This window comes from Ursus arctos, unplaced genomic scaffold (assembly GCF_023065955.2).
Source record: "Ursus arctos isolate Adak ecotype North America unplaced genomic scaffold, UrsArc2.0 scaffold_5, whole genome shotgun sequence".
NCBI classification, from domain to species: Eukaryota; Metazoa; Chordata; class Mammalia; order Carnivora; family Ursidae; genus Ursus; species Ursus arctos.
In genome coordinates, this window is record NW_026623067.1 from 53,827,007 (window position 1) to 53,845,892 (window position 18,886).

At 41.8% G+C, this 18,886-nt stretch overlaps 1 protein-coding gene across 5 annotated transcripts in view; it reads left to right on the forward strand.

Moving 5' to 3' along the window:
* The window catches only part of MAST4 (microtubule associated serine/threonine kinase family member 4), a 535,574-nt gene that overhangs the window by 2,613 nt on the left and 514,075 nt on the right, over positions 1–18,886 (forward strand). The window contains exon 1 of one of the 5 annotated variants that reach the window (XM_057307025.1): positions 166–1,892. The exons of the other annotated variants lie outside the window; for them this stretch is intronic. The gene's annotated coding sequence lies outside the window, so the exon portion shown is untranslated. Of the gene's footprint in view, positions 1–165; positions 1,893–18,886 lie in introns of those variants that run through there. 5 annotated transcript variants of the gene reach the window in all.

Consider the following 18,886-nt stretch of genomic DNA (forward strand, 5'->3'; position numbering starts at 1 on the left):
CAGTATTGCAATTTATTGTGTAACTTACTCTGTGGCAGGGGTTGCTGGAAATTATCCAGGAGTGGAAATCTTGACTTGCTCTGAGGATTTTAAAGTGCCTACTGTAACTGTGGAGTTTTTACCTCCTCAGGAGTACAGAAGTGATAGTCTTGATGAAAGGCCTTGAAGTCCAGTGTGCGTTTTCTTTTTCATTTTGTTTTTTCCCCCACAGGTGATTGTATGGTGCAATGATGTTTTTTAAACTTTTGCAGGGATTGTGGGCTTCTTTGAGAATCTAATGTAAGCTCTCCACCTGCTCCTAAGAAAATGAACATAGCTATAAATACTGTTCCAGAGGGTTCAGTCATGTTACAAACACTAAGTTAGTGGGAAGACCTGGGTTTGCGTCCCAGCACTGCCACATTAACTAGATGTGGGATTGTGGACCATTCCACTCATGTAAGCCCTGGTTTTGGCACCGTTAAATGGGAATGATAGTAATAGAGTTAGGCGTTTTACACATGCCATTTAATTTACTTCTAGTACAGTATCTAACATATAGCATTACGTACTAAGTAAATATTAATTCTCCAAGTTAATTTGTGATGAAAGTTTTGTGAAATGGAAGTATGAACTTGGGCTGCCTTGTTATTTTTATTTATGCCTAAATAACCTGTTGCTTTGAGAGAACCTGAGACTATGTGTGTGTTCAGGTTATTCTCCTTTTATTAACATAAGCTGGGAAGCATTTTATTTGTATCAGGTTGTAATATGGCAGGGCAAAGTTAGTGTAATGTTATTATTAATACAGCAAGGCCCTGAGTAAAAAGCATTAAAAGGCTTAAGTGCAGCCCATAAGATGGGAAAAGATTCGTTTAGATTTTGAAACTGTTATGTCTAGCTTGGGAGAGTCATTGCTTTCCAAAGTGTGTTTTTTCTTTTTACAGTAACTTACTGCATCACTTGTTAAAAAACAGCAAAATTCAAGTATGTAGTGTGTAATTGCGGTGTTAATTTTTTTGGCAACCTTGTTAAAGCTGATTTGAATATATCTAGTAGTGTCTTGTAGTATCTTGTAGTACTTTGTATTTTATCTTACTATCAGCATGTGTGTGAACTTACTGAGTCTCATAGACTTAAATCAGTCCTTTGTGCTTTTGGTGCTTAAAAACAATGGTTTAGCAAGGCAATGACTGTAGTTCCTTTGTTCTGAAAGTGGAACACTGGAGAGTTAGAGATGATGCATGTCATTTGGTTTAATAAACTGCATCTGACTCCCTCTGCTGCTTTCTTAAGTCTGTGCATTTGGAGTCTGTGGGTTTTGAGGGGTTGTGGGTTCTATTAATCTACAGTGATCTAGATTGGAGGACTGTTCCTCTGATCACATTTCTCAATAGACTTCTAGGCACTTTGCCCTGTCCTTTCCCAGAGCAACTGGTGATGACATTAGTGAAATACTCAGGTGCTGTTTGCTTTCACTGAACTCTTCGAGGGCAGGGATTTTGTTCTGTGTGCCTAGCACTGTACCTCTAATACATTAGTAGGGACGCAGTGAATATATGTTGAATGAATAAGGAAAAAAATGACATCTTTGAAAATAGTTGTGCATTTGATTGAAGGGTGACTGTATATTCATTTGTTTCTGCCTATTGTGAGTTATGCTCAGACCTCCAGATCTCTTATCAAAAATATCCCATGGATCCAGGTTTTTGTTTCGTTTTGTTTTAAAGAGAATGGGAGAAGGGGCAGGGACGGGGCAGAGGGACAGGGAGAGACTCTCAAGCAGGCTCCACGCCCATCACGGAGTCTGATGCAGGGCTGAATCTCACAACCCTGGGATCATGACCTGAGCTGAAATCAAGAGTCCAACACTCGACTGACTCAGCCACCGTGGCGCCCGCCCCAAGATCCAGGTAAATTTTGAACAAAGCCAAATCACTGAGGTTCTATTCAAAATACCTTTGAAGGGACTTGTGTATTAAGTCTGCTTTTCACTGTGTATATTAGAACTTGAAACTTTGAAGGATTCTTAGAATGGCTGAAAAAAACGCTTAGTGGTTGAAAGGATTTTCAACTTGATACAAAAGCGGCTCATTTATACTCTATGACACTAAAGGATTTGTTTTGTTGACATATGTTGGGAAATAGTTTCCTATGTTACAATAAGCATGGTTATGGGATGTCTTTGAACTGTTCTATTAAGTAGTGTTTGATTTTGAGTACTGCGTTTAGCAATACTTGGGGTGTGTGTGGAATTCCTGCATGTGATAGTGATGCAGCAGGTGAATTTCTGGTGTTGATTGGTTAAGAAAATAGCAAAAACAACCATGGATTCAGTAAAGCTTTTCTTCTCTCTCTCTCTCTTTTTAAAATTTTATTTGAGAGAGAGAGAAAGCGTGCTCCCACATCTGAGTGAGCATGGTTCGGGTAGAGTGGGGGCAGAGGGAGAGGGAGAAGCAGACTCCCTGCTGAGCGCGGAGCCTGACTCAGGGCTCTGTCCCAGGACCCCGAGCTCACACCTGAGCTGAAGCAGCTGCTTAACCGACTGAGGCACCCAGGCTCCCCTCAGTAAAGCTTTCCTTGAGTTTGTATTTTATTAATCACAGCAGCGACATAATTTGAACAAAAGTAGTGCATAAATCTTGGCGCATTTATTATTTAGTCTCCTTTTTTGGCTCACTGTTTCAGTAAGAAAGCCACAAGCTCAGAGAATCAGTCAGATAATATATATTGCATGAGACTCTTCTGAAGCATCGGCCTCAGTGTTAAGGGCCTGAGAGTGGATGAGACAGAGATAGCTTGGATCTCACGAAGCTTCTAGTGTAGTTGGGGGAGATAGTCCCTAAACATACGATTACTAGTTGGTTTCAAAGGTGGTAAATGGGTACAGAGGAGCAGACTGTGAGGGAGTGTGTCTGTATCGTGTAACTCATCTAGTCTGGAAGGTGAGAAGTTCCTCACTGAGGAGGTGATATTTGAGCTGAGACCTCACGGATGAGTGGGGAAATAGCTGGGAGGAGGGAAGGGGTCAGAGCAGTGCAGAGAGCAGGAGGCCGTGAAGCAGGAGAGAGTATGGTGGGTCTGTAGGTTGTTTGGCATGCAGGAGGGAGCATAGCATCAGATGATGCTTCAGAGGGATGCTGTAGGGCGTCCGGAACCTTTGGGACTTCATTCCAAGGGTACTGGGAGTCATTGAAGGATTGAATTAAGAAAGTAGTATGATAAGATTTGTGTCTTGGGAAGGTGGTAAGCATGAAGCCCAGCTGTTGGGAATGGCTTGTGTAGCCTGTTTAAATGTTCCAGGGCTGGAGCTGATGGTCTAGAAGACGGTGTCTTAATAAACGGTGTGTACATGGAACAGGGGGCTCATTCCTGGTAGTTCTCCAGGTAAACACATGGGAAATATCGTAGAAAAAGAACTTACCTTTCTTCAAGAGATTATCATAGAGTGAATATTAATGCTCCTTTTCACAGTGATGTTGCCTTAAGCCTATTATTTTCTTGGAGGAAAAACTTTATTAATGGGAATGGTGACTGAGAAGAGGGCCTTGCAGTCATTCATTTCCACAGTAAATTGCAGGAAAACATGTACCCAAGGTGAATACAAGGTGAAATTGCCCTGAGATTGCATGAGCTTCCCTGTTGATGGGAAGTGTGGTGTTTGTGAGCCAATACACATTATGAGGGTCTAGCTTGTTTGCTTGTATTTTTCTAGAGAATGAAGGGTCAGCATCAGAAAACTCAGGAATTTGCCCTTTCCACCTCTGGTCTGAGGTATTCTAGGGAAAAGTCAATATTTATATTTTGCCAGTGTTTTACAGTCAGTGACAAAGCTATGTATTTCCTCAGACTTATTGGATACAATGTGTGAATGAATCCAGTTGTTTCTCAGTTTATCCCTTTGAGGAAGGGCATGGAAGAACTATAATGCGGGGTGCAAACATGATAAACTGTAGAAAGAGCTTGTTAGAAATATTTCTCACAGGACGCCTGGGTGTCTCAGTCAGTTAAGCGTCTGCCTTTGGCTCAGATCATGATCCCAGAGTCCTGGGATCAAGTTCTGCATCGGGCTCCTTGCTCAGTGGGAAAACTTCGTCTCCCTCTGCTTGTCGCTCCCCCTGCTTGTGCTCGCTCTCTCTCTCTGTCAAATAAATAAATAAAGTCTTAAAAAAAAAAAAAGAAAATTTCTCACAATGAGGAGGATCCATAACAAGGTGGCCTGGCATTGGAGAAAACAGTGTGGTGTATGTGTATGTGTGCATACATGCACATTTATATCTTAGAAAAGATGACTAGACTTTTTGGATGGAAGAAACCCCATGCCATTTATAATCACGTTATCACAATCTGTAGTGTTGTCTGGAAAGGGCTTGCGCTCCTCTCCTTCATCCTGTCAGGGCTAGCAGCCAGTTTTTCTCTGCTCTAGGGTCAGGGTCAGTAGTGCCTGAGGGTATAGACTAATGACACTAGTTCAGCCACTTATGGGTTGTGTGACTTTGGAAAGGTTATTAATGCTGAGACTGTTTTCTCCTCTGTAAAGTGGGTATGACAATGTTTATTTCAGAGGGTCGTGAGGATTAAGAGGTGTTTTATAGAGTACCCAGCATGATGCCTGGCACACAGTATGCATTCCATAGTGGTATTTCTTATTACTACTAAGTATGGAAGAGCTGGCTTATGCACAATGTCCATGCCATAGCCAGGAATAATTAGAAGCCTAGAGGTCCCTTCCCTGATGGATTATGCTGCCAGCCTGTTCTGTTGGTAGTCCTCACAGGCCCTTTCATTAATGAGTAGGTAGATATGTAACATAGTTATCACTTTTCATTTCATAGAGCATTTCTTATAATGTGGTGTATGGTTCATTAACCCTTCTATTAAGATAACATCTCTCTTTTACTCATGGAACCTGCTCTTAGTGATCATTTATTAAATAATATCCTAAAAGACTCTAGCCACATGTAAATTACTAGCTGTGCCCAGGGATTTAGTCAGAAGGCAGCACGTCAACCATGTGGAGAGGCTGGTGAGATGACCATGAGCTTAAACATCGTATGTAATGATTTGGAGGCTGAGAAGGGAGTAACAGGACACATCAAATGATTTTCTGATAGCCAGCGTTGGCTCATAAAAGCATTAGGGTGAGGTGGGACTACGCAGGTGTTTGAGGGGCCACCCCGGTTTCACAGAGAGGAAATCTGTCAGAAGTGTGATAGTACTTTTAAAAGTACAAGAATTCATGTATGTAAATTGCGCCCCCCTCCATTTTGTTTTGTCTCTTTGGGGGCACTGTAAACATGTCAACCTTTAAGGCAAAAATAAAAATAATCTAGGAGCTCTTACTGTAAAACTCAAAAGCTGCTGCAGGGACTGCAGTTTGTTTCCCTCTCACCAACCTCATGCACTGCCCTATGTGCTTTTTCAGGCCGCTAGTTATATAACTGCATTGTTCAGTTCAGGATTCTTGTTCTTGTATGTTTCCAATATTTTGTCTGATTTTTTTTTTTTTTTTAATCTGGTACTGTTCTTACTGTTCTTACTCGGTTAAAGCGTAACGTAAGATTCAGCATAAGTCTTATCCTCAGCAGCTTCTCTGTATTTGTCTCTCCCTCTCTATGCCCTTCTGTCTCAGCACACTCTCATCTTGTTCATAATCCCTGGGAAGGATAGGAGAGAAAACCCTTCCCCTGAAGGTGAAATGTTGGTTCAGGACCGTGGTCAGCGGCACACATACAGTAAAGTCACACTTCAATGTATAGAACTTGTGTGCAGTTTCGGGTGGACCCTCGCACTTCTCTTAATGAAGAGCATTCACTGCTTATTTAATGATTTGACTTCATAACTGTCTCACATGTGTCTGTGAGACAGCCTGTGAATTTGTACCCTAAGCTTGTACTCTTTTGCCAGCCCATCAATTCCTTTCTTGGACACAGTCGATATAATTTTGATTATGGTACTTACTTCCACTGAACCTTTCAGCCCAAATGGTTTGTACTGATATTGGGGGCTGGGGGGAGGTAGGGATGTGGGAGAGAGAATGGAAATACTGACAAATTGGCTTTCTTTTCTTAACTAATTTCATAGGCTATCATGTGGAAAATGAAAATTTAATTTTATTATTCTTGACTTTGTAATTGAGTGGTATTTTCAGTGGCTGGCAAGCTCACAGGTGCACCTTATTTAGTATGGATAGTGGAATGCACATTAATAAACTCACATCAGATGTGGGTCTTTTGACCGCTTAGAACTTGGTCAGTTCCTTTTTTGATAAGCCGAGAAGGTAGGTATGTAGTTCAGTCCTGCCTAATGATTTTGTGCCTTTCTATGCTTGTTTTAAAAAAATAATACCATCATATCTCTGGCTTCTGGTGTTAATGTTTGTTTTTAGGCATTTCTTTAGGCAGTGATGGGTATATGTTTTGCAGTGTAGGAAGGGCCCCAGTGCATCATCAGTGGAAGAGAAATAAAATTGGGTTAGAATTGGTTAAAATCTTACATCACTGTACGTGCCATTGAGACTTCAATCACAGAAGTTACAAATTTAAAATTGATTCTTAGGGTAATCATTGCTCCCTAAACTACCTTAAGGTTTTGAAATGGGAGGCAGTGGTGATGAAATCTATTTTGTGTATAAAGGTTAAAGGATTATTTTCACAAACAGCTTTTTTTATGAATAAATTGTTTCTCTTAGGAGCGTGTCTAGCTCCTACATACGTAACATAAACTAAGAAAATCTGCTTTGTTACTCCCTTAGTTTTAGCTGGGGTGCTTAGTTGAAATTATCTGAAGCTTAATTGATACGGTTTGAGGCTTACTTGAAGTCATCATTACCTCAGGCTTGTTTTAAAAGGGCAGCTGTGGGGATTCTCCCTCAGGTGTAGCCAAGAGGAGGAGGGGAGAGTTGCTCCAGACAGAAGGGCAGCCCGAGATGTTTGTCTGGAGAGAGGTCACCATTGAAAAGTTTGACTAAAAGAGAACTTCACTCACGCTCCTCTTGCATGAGTAGAGTACCTATCAGGAAGACGCAAGAAAAGGCTGTCCTTTCATTTTTGTGGCCCTCTTGTGACTAGTGAGTAGAAGCTCGGGGTTAAGTTGGTGTGGCTTTAGTTTAAAGATTGAGTGTTGTGTGAGCGTCAGAAAGCTACAGAGAAGAAGAGGCAAATGGCTTGTCAAATAAGGAAAGACTGCCTTCTTCTTGCTCTGCATTTTGGCCCTTTAACTTACGTAACTGTTGTTTGAAATACTCCTTTTGTAAATTTTACTTAATGTACCACTTAATGTCTTTGAAATTTCTTGGTGTTTTGTTCTATGGACGTTGGCTAAGTTACCCTCATAAGCTGTTGACTGCTGGGTGGGAAGACAAATAGGGTCAGAATGGTTCTAACCTTTTAGGACTAGTTTTAATCTGCGGTGATGGATGGCTTTTAGACATGGTGCAAAATCGCTATTTGAATAAGAGATAAAATGGAAATTACAACTTGGAACTCTCAATCTTATTAACAAGTCAACATCAGTTTTATTTTTGGGAGTTACACTGTTGAAATTAGAACATTTCCACCTGGAGCAAGCTGAGGTTAACAGTTTTAAAATTAGGGAATAAGACCAGCTGGGAGGAGTTATACCTTTAGAGAAGCAACTTGACATTTTGGCATTTTTTCTTTCTTCCCCTTCTGAAGTGTGGCTGTGGAATTTTAAGAAGAACACAACAAACCAGGTTAGTTGGAAGATTGTAGTAAATCTTCAGTTGAATAGAATGTTTGGGGGGGAAAAACCATTTTTGGTTATGGAATTGTATGATTCACCAAAAACTTAAAAGCCCTTTTTGTTCTCACTTTCTTGTTTTCCATTTTTCCCCGTAATGCCCTGGTGTGGTTTTCCTGCCTTTACTGTTCTGTGAACAAGGTACTTTTTTTTTTTTTTTTTCTTTTGGGTAATGGTTTGACATCTCATCGTGCTTTAGGTCTCTCATTTTGGGCATCAGTCATCTTTGAAAACTATCGAAGATGTAAAAGTATGTAAGAGGAGGTAGAGTGTGAGGATAAAAGTGCATGCACTGTTGATGAAAGTATTTTTTTTTAACTTTAAAGTTGAAGATGGCTCACTATGTTGTACACCTGAGACTAATGTAACATGTGTCTCAACTATACTTGAATTACAAAGGTGAAGGTGGCGGGAGAAGTTCTTTTTCTGAGGGTTGCGCTGCATCTCTTGTTCCTGGGTTAGGCCAGCTCTTGTCTGTATTCTTAATAATCGTGCAGGAATTCACAGTTTGCCTTTTATGATACTTCATTTGTTTTCTCATTCCCATTTTGTGCAGTTGTTCTACAGTATAGTTGGTAATCACTCTCTCTCCCCTACTGGATCGTGAGCTCCTCTGAGTGAGAACAGTGTCCTATCAAGTCACATCCCTGCCACAGGAACAATGCATGGTGTACAGTGGACAGTAATGCACAAAATTGCATTTGAGGCATTTTGTGTGTCAAGACATCATTCTGAGGGTTTTACATGCATTTATTCATTGCACTTTTACCAGAGTCTTTTAAAATTTAGTAATTCACTGGGTCCACACCACCATGCTGTAGCTGTAGCTAAGTGACCTTCTCCACATTATACACTCTGCATTCCTTAAGGTCCCGGCCTCTTTGCCCTCTCTGTATTCAGGAACCTAGCACAGTACCTTAGGTGGTGTGACAAGAATAAAGGAATAATCATTAGTGGAAAGACCACTTAGCAGATAGGTCTTTGTGCCTTTGGCATGAAGAGTTTGACTGAGGCGTCTGTCTGTAGAACTTAAGGTCAGAGCTAAGATTTAAAAGCTATGATCCTGAGTTTTAGGTCCTCAGTTAATGGGCTGAGTGAGTTTCTACAAATGAAGGTTTTAAACTCTAAACCAATTTTTATTTTCTGGTTGGCTTTGGGAAACTGAATTCTGCTAGGAGAATTTTCGGTTATTCATTACGATCACACTTGTAGCAGTAAGCCATTATTGGCCACATGTTTAAATGAATTACTTTAATTTCTGATGAAATATTAATATCTAACCTTTTAACACATTAACAGTGATACTGGGCTGTACTCACTGATGCTTAGGAAAATGCTGCTGTTGGTGGAAATGGGTTGCAGGAATTCTGGTAATTTTATAGTAGTGGCTGAGTATTGGCTGAGGGGTTGAGAGGCTTGAACTCTGGCTTGGCGTCTTACTACGTGGGTTACAGCCTCTGTGATTTTCACATGTGTTGAAATAAGAGGTCCTTTCAGCTCCAGTTTTTTGTTTCCCTCTTGCTATAGAAATATTGGAATTTCAAAATTGTCATCAGCATATAATTTGTTCTAGAACTATTTATACACATTTTTTCTTTTGACAAACTTGGTCGCTGTGTTTTCTGATTTGTGGATAGGCACATAGTCTTGAAAGGAATTCTCACAAAGACGTTTACTCATAGATTCTTCCTCTCGGATTATGCTGACTTAAACATACAGGAAAAAAAACCTTTCATGTCCATTTTTATTCATCCTTTATAATTACTTGTATGTTTCTGTTAGTCATCAGAAGAAAGTGAGGGTACTGTCTCTTAACTCCCAATCTGGATACCAAGGTCAGTTCGTATTTCGTTTGATGCTATAGCATACTGTTGTATATGTTGTATATAGCATACTGTATGCTATATGTATGAAGTGATTGTTCCGGGGGCATCTCAGTGACTCATTCGGTTATGTGTCCAGCTCTTGATTTCAGCTCTGGTCATGATCTCAGGATTGTGGGATTAAGCCCCACTTCGGGCTCTGTGCTCAGCAGGGAGTCTGCCTGGGATTCTCTCTCTCTCTCCCTCTGCCTCTCCCTGTGCTAGTGTCCTCCCTCTCTTTCTCTCTCTTTCTATTAAGTAAATAATTAAAAAAAAAAAAAGAGAAATGATTGTTCTAGGTGAAATTATAAAGGATGGTTTTTTGGTATTAGCTCTTGGAGACTCTGACTGCAGAATTGGGTCTTTCCCATTAGAGCCGTATGCAAATCCTTCCATCAGTGGCAAAATCTGCTTTTTTTACCCTAGGCTCTAGACAGAAAAGACTTGGGTTTGAAATTTTCTTGCTGCCCAGAATTAATGTCTTTGGGCCTCATGGCACATCACAAGTCTTCATTCCCATGTCCTAGACCAACAACTTCTGATTTAAAAAAATTCTTTGATTTGAAAGATATTTATGGTGTCCACTCTCCCAGGCGGCCAGGGCTCTCCCGCACTGTTCTAGCTCCCAGCTCCCCAGCCCTTGGAGTGAACTAAAGTTTGCTAAGGAAGTTAAATCAGAATAAGGAGATTTTTTTTTTTTTTAAACCAATGTGCTGACTTGCACTTAATTTTTTTTTTTTTTTAAGAACAGAGGCTAATATCTCTAGCCTAAGTTATTAGCCTTAGCGATCAGGGTTGTTTTATAAGTTTGCTTGCAAGTCCATTGTTTGGAACTTGGACTGTGAAGTTCCATAGAGATGTGGTTTTAAAGGGCAATTGGGTTTCTAGATTAGCCTACAAAAGCATAATTAACCCCCAGAATGAATGGGATACTGGGGCAAACCTCTTTTCCCTATAGTGTTGGGGGCAATATAATAGCTTCTGGAGGTAGATGCCAGTGGCACAAGGAATTATTGGTGTTATTTCTCAACATCGGCACATGGGGTGATCCGGGCCCTGCCCTGCCAGGCTTTGTCAGGGCCCAGGTGAGCCAGGGGAGAGGGAACTCTAACCACTCAGGTGTCCCTGAAGGACACCTTCAGGGATCCCTAAGACTCCTTCACATGTGGGGGCAAATCATTTGAACCCGAAGCTAAACATCCACTGGCCCCTTTCAGTTCATTTTTTTTTTTTTAATTTTTTTTATTACATTATGTTAGTCACCATACAGTACATCCCTGGTTTTTGATGCAAGGTTTGATGATTCATTAGTTGCGTATAACACCCAGTGCACCATGCAATACGTGCCCTCCTTACTACCCATCACCAGCCTATCCCATTCCCCCACCCCCTCCCCTCTGAAGCCCTCAGTTTGTTTCTCAGAGTCCAGAGTCTCCCATGCTTCACTCCCCCTTCTGATTACCCCCCTTTCTTAATCCCTTTCTTCCCCTACCGATCTTCCTAGTTCTTATGTTCCATAGATGAGAGAAATCATATGATAATTGTCTTTCTCTGCTTGACTTATTTCACTTAGCATTATCTCCTCCAGTGCCATCCATGTTGCAGCAAATGTTGAGAACTCGTTCTTTCTGATAGCTGAGTAATATTCCATTGTATATATGGACCACAGCTTCTTAATCCAGTCATCTGTTGAAGGGCATCTTGGTTCCTTCCACGATTTAGCTATTGTGGATAATGCTGCTATGAACATTGGAGTTTCAGTTCATTTCTAATGGGGGAGACCTGGGAAGGCCAAGAATTTAAGGTAGAAGGTGGTTACCTCAGAAAACCCATCAGAATACCTTTTAAATAAACCAAGTACTATTAGTAGAAAAAATTAAACTGAGGGACATTTGTCCAAAACATGTTTTCTTTGTAAATAAAATTTCGGTGTAGAGCAAATGATGTTCTAATTTGCATGGCCTCTCCCTCAGCAGCGGATGCTATTAAATTTTCCCCTGCTTTTTCTTTTAGGTTAATTCCCATGACAAGGTTTAGCGTTCCTATACAGATGAGGTTTTAAATAGTTGCCACACACCCTCCTTCCATTGAGGAACTTGGACGTAAATAGTGTTTTTAGGGGTTGCTTTGTTTTCTGAACCCGACTCTGCAATAACTGAAAGGATGGCTGCATCATTCCGAGGAGAGGATGTTTTTATTCATAATGTTTAGAGCTGCTTGCTTTCTCTCTCTTGTCTGTCTACCCTCCTTTCAGGAGGGAGTTAAAGCTAAGTTGTGAAATTAGTGCAATTGGTTCTTGTAAAGAGATGGTGAAGGCCCGTCAATGTCGCTTACAGCTAGGTTCCACCAGTGGAGACAGCTCTATCAGAGCCTCTCAGTGTCCCTTGAGAGGCTGTCAATGGTAATTAAAGGGAAATTGAAACACAGATTTTTAAAAAATGATAAATACAGGTTTACCAAGTGATTTCATAATGATAGGTCCAAGTCCTGCTGAGAAATGTCAGGGGGTGCTCACTTTAGACTCAGGAAAATCCTGTGATCACTTGGGCACTGTGTTGAATTGTTCAGGTGCTATTACCTGCAGTTTTTAGGAATTTATTTTGACACTTAAGGACATCTAAGGATGTAAATTTAATTATTACTGCTGCTCTCTCTGTGGGCTTAGATGAGAAGTGGCAGATTATATAACAGAATTGCCATTACATTTTTTTCAATCTTTGGCAGTCAGACTGATTTGACTTTTGGGGAGGTAGCTTTCCATTTGTGGGTAAAACAGTTGCTCATTTAGGATGTATTAGAAAACTAGGGCCTGTTACAGTGGTGTTTTCTGGGGTGTGGGGGGACTCATTTTAACGTAAACTTGTAGGCTGGAGGTAAGTCTCTGGTATTATCCAAGTACAGTGCTGGTGCCTCTCTTTCTTTCCGTTGCCTTTTGGCCTGTACTTTCGGAGGACAGAAGGGGAGGAAATACTAGAGGGCTGGATGGGTGGACACAGGATCCTGGGATGTCGCAGTGTTACCTTAGCATGTTGTTTCGGTAATAGGTGCTGGCAAAGGTGATCTTGGAGGTGAGGTGTAGGATTCTTGCCTGGTACCCAGCTGCTGCTAACCCTTCTTCTGGTGGGTTGGAGCTGGTGCATAGGTGCACGTTGTTTCTCTTTCTCAGGTCAATTGGTATTTACTGAATACTTCTTGGAAAGCTCTGTAGGAGTTGGCATGTGCAAGGGAAGGAAGGCATATGCAAAAGAAATTTTTTGAAAACCTGGTCCTGCCTAAAGCAGCACACAGTCGGTTTAGGAGACGGAGCATACGTGGAGTGAGTTGAGTTGAATGTGCACAGTGCCCTTTGAACAAGTGAGAATGTGATTCAAACTGAAGGTGGGTCAGGGGAGGGAAGGAAGTACAGAATCTAAAGATAGGATTTTCCTGAAAGAGGGTTTTCCTGGTGCCATGAAGGTGAAAGTATTGGAGAGGAGAGGAGCAAGTTGTACCAGATGAAGTGATTTGCCGTAACCTGTAAGTTCACCACGTATAGTTGGTCTTAGAAAAGTCTCTTTTTTTTTCCTCTTCCAAAGTAATAATATTGTGAAGGAAGAGGAATTGGTAGGTTGGTTTTTCCATATGTTTATGGTTAATTCTTTGTGCTTGTGTAATTTAAAATTGCTAGTACAAAATACTACCAGGATTGTAGTATTTTCCTTAATACCAGTTTATTTATAGCTTCATAACTTTCTAATCGAGATTCCTTTTTTAAAGATTAATCTTTGCCTAGATAATTAAGCAATGTTTACGACAAATGCTGTTTTAGTCACTGTGGTAAGGAACTTTGTGTTTTTGTTGGTGAGGGCAGAGTTCAGGGAGAAAGTATGTTTGGTAAGAATTGACCAGGTATGCCATTTTGGGTACTGTCTCTTGAGGATAGCACTTTCCTTGCTTTGGGATATCTTTTGATTACTCATTGCTTGAAATTTGCCAAGTTTAGAGCAATGATGTTTCTGGCCCAGATAGAATTTCAGATACTCCCTTAATCTTTTTTTTTTTTTTTCCTTCTCAAAGTGCACTTGGAAAACTTGAAGGAGAAGCTCTTAACCTCTCAGTCTCTGGCGGGAATCACGGCCTGTGTCAGAGTGGGCCTCCTGACATAACTGAGGACTTGACTTGTGGCCATGGTAACCCCAGATCTAGGAGCTTTTTGGGACCTCCAAGCCACGTGGACTTGTTTTTAGGCCTCAGCCTCCCTAGGCTCACTGGTTTTATGAGGCACATCCTATGATTTTATAAGGTAATTCCTGCAGGCCTGTCAGGGTAGCTAGTTCCCGGTGTTGGAGGTGGGGAGGGAAGTGAACCTCCTAAGGATAAAACCCACCCTCTATAAAACTCCTAGGACTTAATGTCTCCTTCAGGCTTCTGCAAGCATGGGAGAAAATTCCTTCGCCAAAGAGTTAGTGATTCTGGTCTACTGGTGTGGGGATACTGGTGTGGGACTCCTTCCAAAAGCCACACCAAATTAGAAAGCAAGGCAGCAGGGGTACTGGAGAAAACGTGTATTGCATGAACGGGAAAAACTTATTGGAGGTGGTGCTACTTAAAATGGGCAAACCAAAGTGGAATGATAAGGGCAGTTGTGCTTTTGTAAGTAACATTAAGCTCCCAAGTGAACCTACTTTTAGCTCTGTTCTCTCTTCTCTGGCCAAGCATGTCTTACCCGTCACTCTTCCCTCAGGAAAAATAAGGAAAGCAGTCTCTGAGGCCCCAGTGAGTGTCTGGCCGGTTGCACAAGGCCTTCAAAGATTCTCTGTCCCAGTTATTTTTAGCTTAACCACAGTGTGTTTCCTGAATTTGTGAAATTTGCAATTATAGCCAGTGCTATTAATTTTAACTCTTAAAACTATTCCCTCTTTTTATATACTGCTTACAGATACCTGGTTAATGCATGAAATGATAGAGTAGAAGCTATTCCTGTAAGACTGAGTTGCCTGTCCTGGAAAGTCTATGAGCTTGTTGGTCCTTATTAAAATGATATTTGGGGTCTCTGGAAGTCTTTGGCTTTTGAGGAGAGTGATGATAGATCCCAGTTTTTGTTTTCAAAGTTTAATCTATCTTAATGGAGGTTTTCTGTACTGGAGAACAGAAGTCCTTTTGAGGAACCCTCAGTCTTTCTGTTCTTTGGGGAGCAAGTTCCTCCTCTTCTTTGAGCTGGCAAATTTCTTTTGGACCAAAAAGGTACAGTACTTTGCATACCTCCCAATGTGAATGTGCTGCTCCGATAGTGGTTTGGAAAGAGTAGGAACCTCATTGTCCACATTGAGGGAGAGGTCTACAGATCCCTCCTGTTGGGACATGGTAGGTTGCTTCTACTGGGGATCTTTCAGCTGCAGCATCTTAATGCTTTGTTTGGGGTGGGGACACATGCTGATTAAACCTGTGTCTTGCTCTGCTTTTCTCTTCTTTGGCATTCGAAACTGGAACTGAGGTAGTAATAATTCTTGCCTTGCACATAGTTGCCTGGCAGAAAACTGAGGTAATTTGAAGTAGATGTTCTGCTCAGTCTCTCCATAAAAAGTCTAAACCTATAGAATAGAGAATGTTGATAAGCCTCTTGTGGTATAGGCAGTTTCCCTTAGAGAGCAAGGAGAGCAAAAGCAGATTTCCTTGGATAGGAAGGGAGCATGCTCGGGATCCTTGATGATCTTGTTGGCAGCATGAGGCCAGGGAGGAGGACACTGGCCACTGGGTGGGCCTGGGGAGGCTGGATTTTAGACATTGGGTTTCCTGCCTTCACAGGGATTCTGGTGCCACCCGAGAGGCATGGAATTGTAAATGTGTTGGCTTGCAGGGCTCTCAGGGTCTGGTTGGCAGAGGATTCAGTAGTAAGCATAATAGGCTTACCTTTGTGTGACATCCCAGGAATGACTTTGAGAGATCAGTTTTTCACCATGGGCCTTGGACTGAGAATTAATTTGATTTCAAGAAGAGACTTTTTTTTTCTTTGTACGTCTGACTTAGTAAAGGTTTTATACCTGCTGTACCCACAAGCAAAACTTGGGTTCCTGAAAGTCCTATAGCCCCATTAACTTAAAATGGTGGCCGTGCCATTTGTATAATTTGACTAAAAATTAAAGTATGACCATCTAGACAAATAAGGCGCCTAGAGCTTCGTTTCTTTCCGCTCAAAGGTCTTGGGCTTCGCTTCTTTCCGCTCTTTGCCCACCCCCAGCGAGTCCGTAGCTTCTTACACTGGTCATCAACCAGAAGTCTGAGCTTGCTGAGTTACAGTGTCCTCACCCCTCACCAGACAGCTAGCTTCATGGGAGTGGAGACCCTGTCGTGTTGATCTCCGTGCTCACCGCAGCTACATCCCAGTGTGCAGGAAAGCTGAGTAAATACATGCATGCAGGGAAGTTGACTGTGTAGCTGAGGAAAAGCTGAAGCTCTGAGATGAGTGGCGGCACTGAGATACTTGTACTAGCAGAACTCCAAGCTGGAGTCTGCTCACCTTGCCTTGAGGATCGTGGGTGGTGTGGCGTGGGAGTTTCTCATTTATTCTATGTCCCCAAAGCAAGGCGGACAATTCAGAGTGGAACTCAAAGAAGAGATGATTTAAAAACAACAACAATTTTTTGAAAAAAAGTTTTAAGTGTTTTATGTTCAAGTTTTATGTCAGAATTAGTTACTAGAAGTCTGGCACTGCTGGCTGGCCGATTGTCACTAACTAGGCAGAACTGCCTGGAATAAGACCTGTTCAGCCTGGCTGGACATCTGAGTCCATTGATTTGGGGCCCCTGGTTTTCTCCCTGTGGAACATCTGAGAGGGCTCGTCCAGGAGAGGGAGAAGCCCAAGGCTTCCTTGGAGGTAAAGCACTTCCTTTCTGGATTGATAAGTTTTGTGAGGCCCCGGGGAAGCCAGAGCTTTGCTTTCTCAAGCTCCCGAGATGAGTGACTGGCAGGGACTTCAGTGTATGTGGATATGGGTGCTGTGTCTCTATCCTCTGAAAGGGCAGACATTTAAAAATGTATGTAAAAGCCGATTCAGGAAAGAAGACCGAGACTTCGTTGTGTAAATAGATGGTAAGTACTGCTCCTTTCTTTCCTTTTCCTAATGAATTTCCCTGACAGCTTTGCTGGCGGCTCTTATCCACAATTGGTTGCTGAATTGCAGTGCTCAATTATGTGTGTAATAATACGCTATAAAAACATACAAAGCCAGGAAAAAATGGCTTCCACCAGAGAGGCTGAGCCTTGAAAACAGATACCTTGCACATTCATATCTGGTCTGATAGGAGAACATCAAATCTGTCATTAATGATTTAATGGACTGAATTTCTTCCTAAAAGTAAAAGGAAACATTAAATTTGAGTACGAGGTACTTAAATTACCTTGAGACCTAGCCAGAAGCAGGAGCTCATTGAAATATTTGGGATTTCTGGTGCTGTTCATTCGAAGTGGTGTTCCATGGCGATCTTGTTGTTGGTAATGCAGTTACGCCCAATCTTTATTGAAGGCCTACTGTGTGCTGGGCACTGCAGTGGTGATTCACATGCATTACTTCTTAAAATTCTACCTTCAGCCTTACAAGAAGGTAGGGATATCTCTGTCTCAGTGCTAGGAAAGTAAAGCTCACAGAAATAACTTGCTCACAGTTTGTCTCACACTGAAACCAGTGTTCTTCCCCACTGGGGATCAGTAAAAGCAGAGAGGAGCTATTTTTTTTTTTTTTTAAGGTCGCGCATGAACAGATTGACCAGTTTATTTTGGCAATTATATAACAAAATGTAAGAAATATGTAGAATGGATTTGCTGAGCCCTCCTTGAATTCCTGGCTCCTAAAATTGTGAAGTAAAAGGACCCTGTGGTTCTTCTAAGCCACTAAATTTTGTGGATAAAATGGAACACACAGTGGATCACCAGCTCAAATTCCATGGTTCTTTCTTTTCCCCTTGCTTAGGATGTTCATCCTGTCACCAGAGTGTGCCCTCTCCCCCGCAGTAACTGTAACCTTCAGGGAAGTGTACTATATAAGCACAGAAGTGGAAAGGCCATATACCAATAACAAAATATAAAACACCAAACTTAGGGAGAAAGACAATGTTTGAGAAATCCAGGAGCACAATAAGCAAGATAGGGAGCCTGTCTTGCGGGCAGTTTTGGTTGAATAGGGAAGTTGGTGCTATGGCAGTATTTTTGGTCTCTGCTTTGAGCACATTTGATTCCCCTGTGGAGCTTTGACCTGGTGGGTTTCAACTAGGAGATCCCGATTCTGTGTGCCTAGGTCTTTTAAAGGCTGCCAGGTGGCTCTGTGAGTGGCCAGCAGTGGGTGTGGAAGCATGGGCTTAGCTCCTCTTGGCTTGTGGGGAAAGGTGATGGCGACTGCCCAGTGGCATTTGCTGAGGGCCCTTGACGAGCAGGAGCTGTGCTAGATGCTTTGCAGGGATCATTCTTTTCATCCTCACTGGAAGTCCACGAGCTCTAGCGCCATAGCCTCCTTCTACAGCTGAGGAAATGGGTTACAGAGAACTCAAGGAGTTCATACCTGGTCTTCCAGTTAGTGACTGGCATGATTTTAACTCCTGTGTTGTATTCCACTGTTACACTTGTGGTACTTGGATTTTTACTGATCTTCATCTTTGACCCAAGAGCTTTCCATAAAGGGTACTGACCTGTGTCTTCAGAGTAACAAAGGATTTGGATAGCTGGCTCTCCTTTTTGTGGTGTTGATGAATATTTCGTAATTTGAAGGTTCCATGGGGGTTGTGTGTGTGTGTGTGTTTGAACGCATAATTCCTTGCAAAATCATGTCCTCAGTACACCTTAAGTTTTGAATCAATATGAATGTCTCTGTTTACAGAAATAAACACTTCTCTCCATATTGGGAAACAATGGGAACACTGGTTTAAAAGACCTCCAGTTAACTGGATGTGACTTTGGATGTTTACCCTGATAATTGTTGAGTCGATCCTCAAATAGCAAGGCGGCTATTAACATGTGTAAGGCCCATTAGAATGATGGTGCTTTTCATTTCCTTTAGTAGTATGTGAATTGCTGGTGAACATTTAACGAAAAGAGAAGGATTTTTTTTTTTTTAACTTTATTTTGCTGCACTGATGATTACTTTGGAGTGTGAGGAGAGGAAATAGAAAAGGGAGGCTACCTGTCTGCCTTTCTAGGACATCACTGCCTTGTGTGGTCTCCTCAGCCTGCCGAAGGATGTTGTCCAACCACAGTACCTTTTATGAATGCAACGTTGCCTTCTTGGCAGCTCTCTGAATGCCCTCCTGTCACCCTGA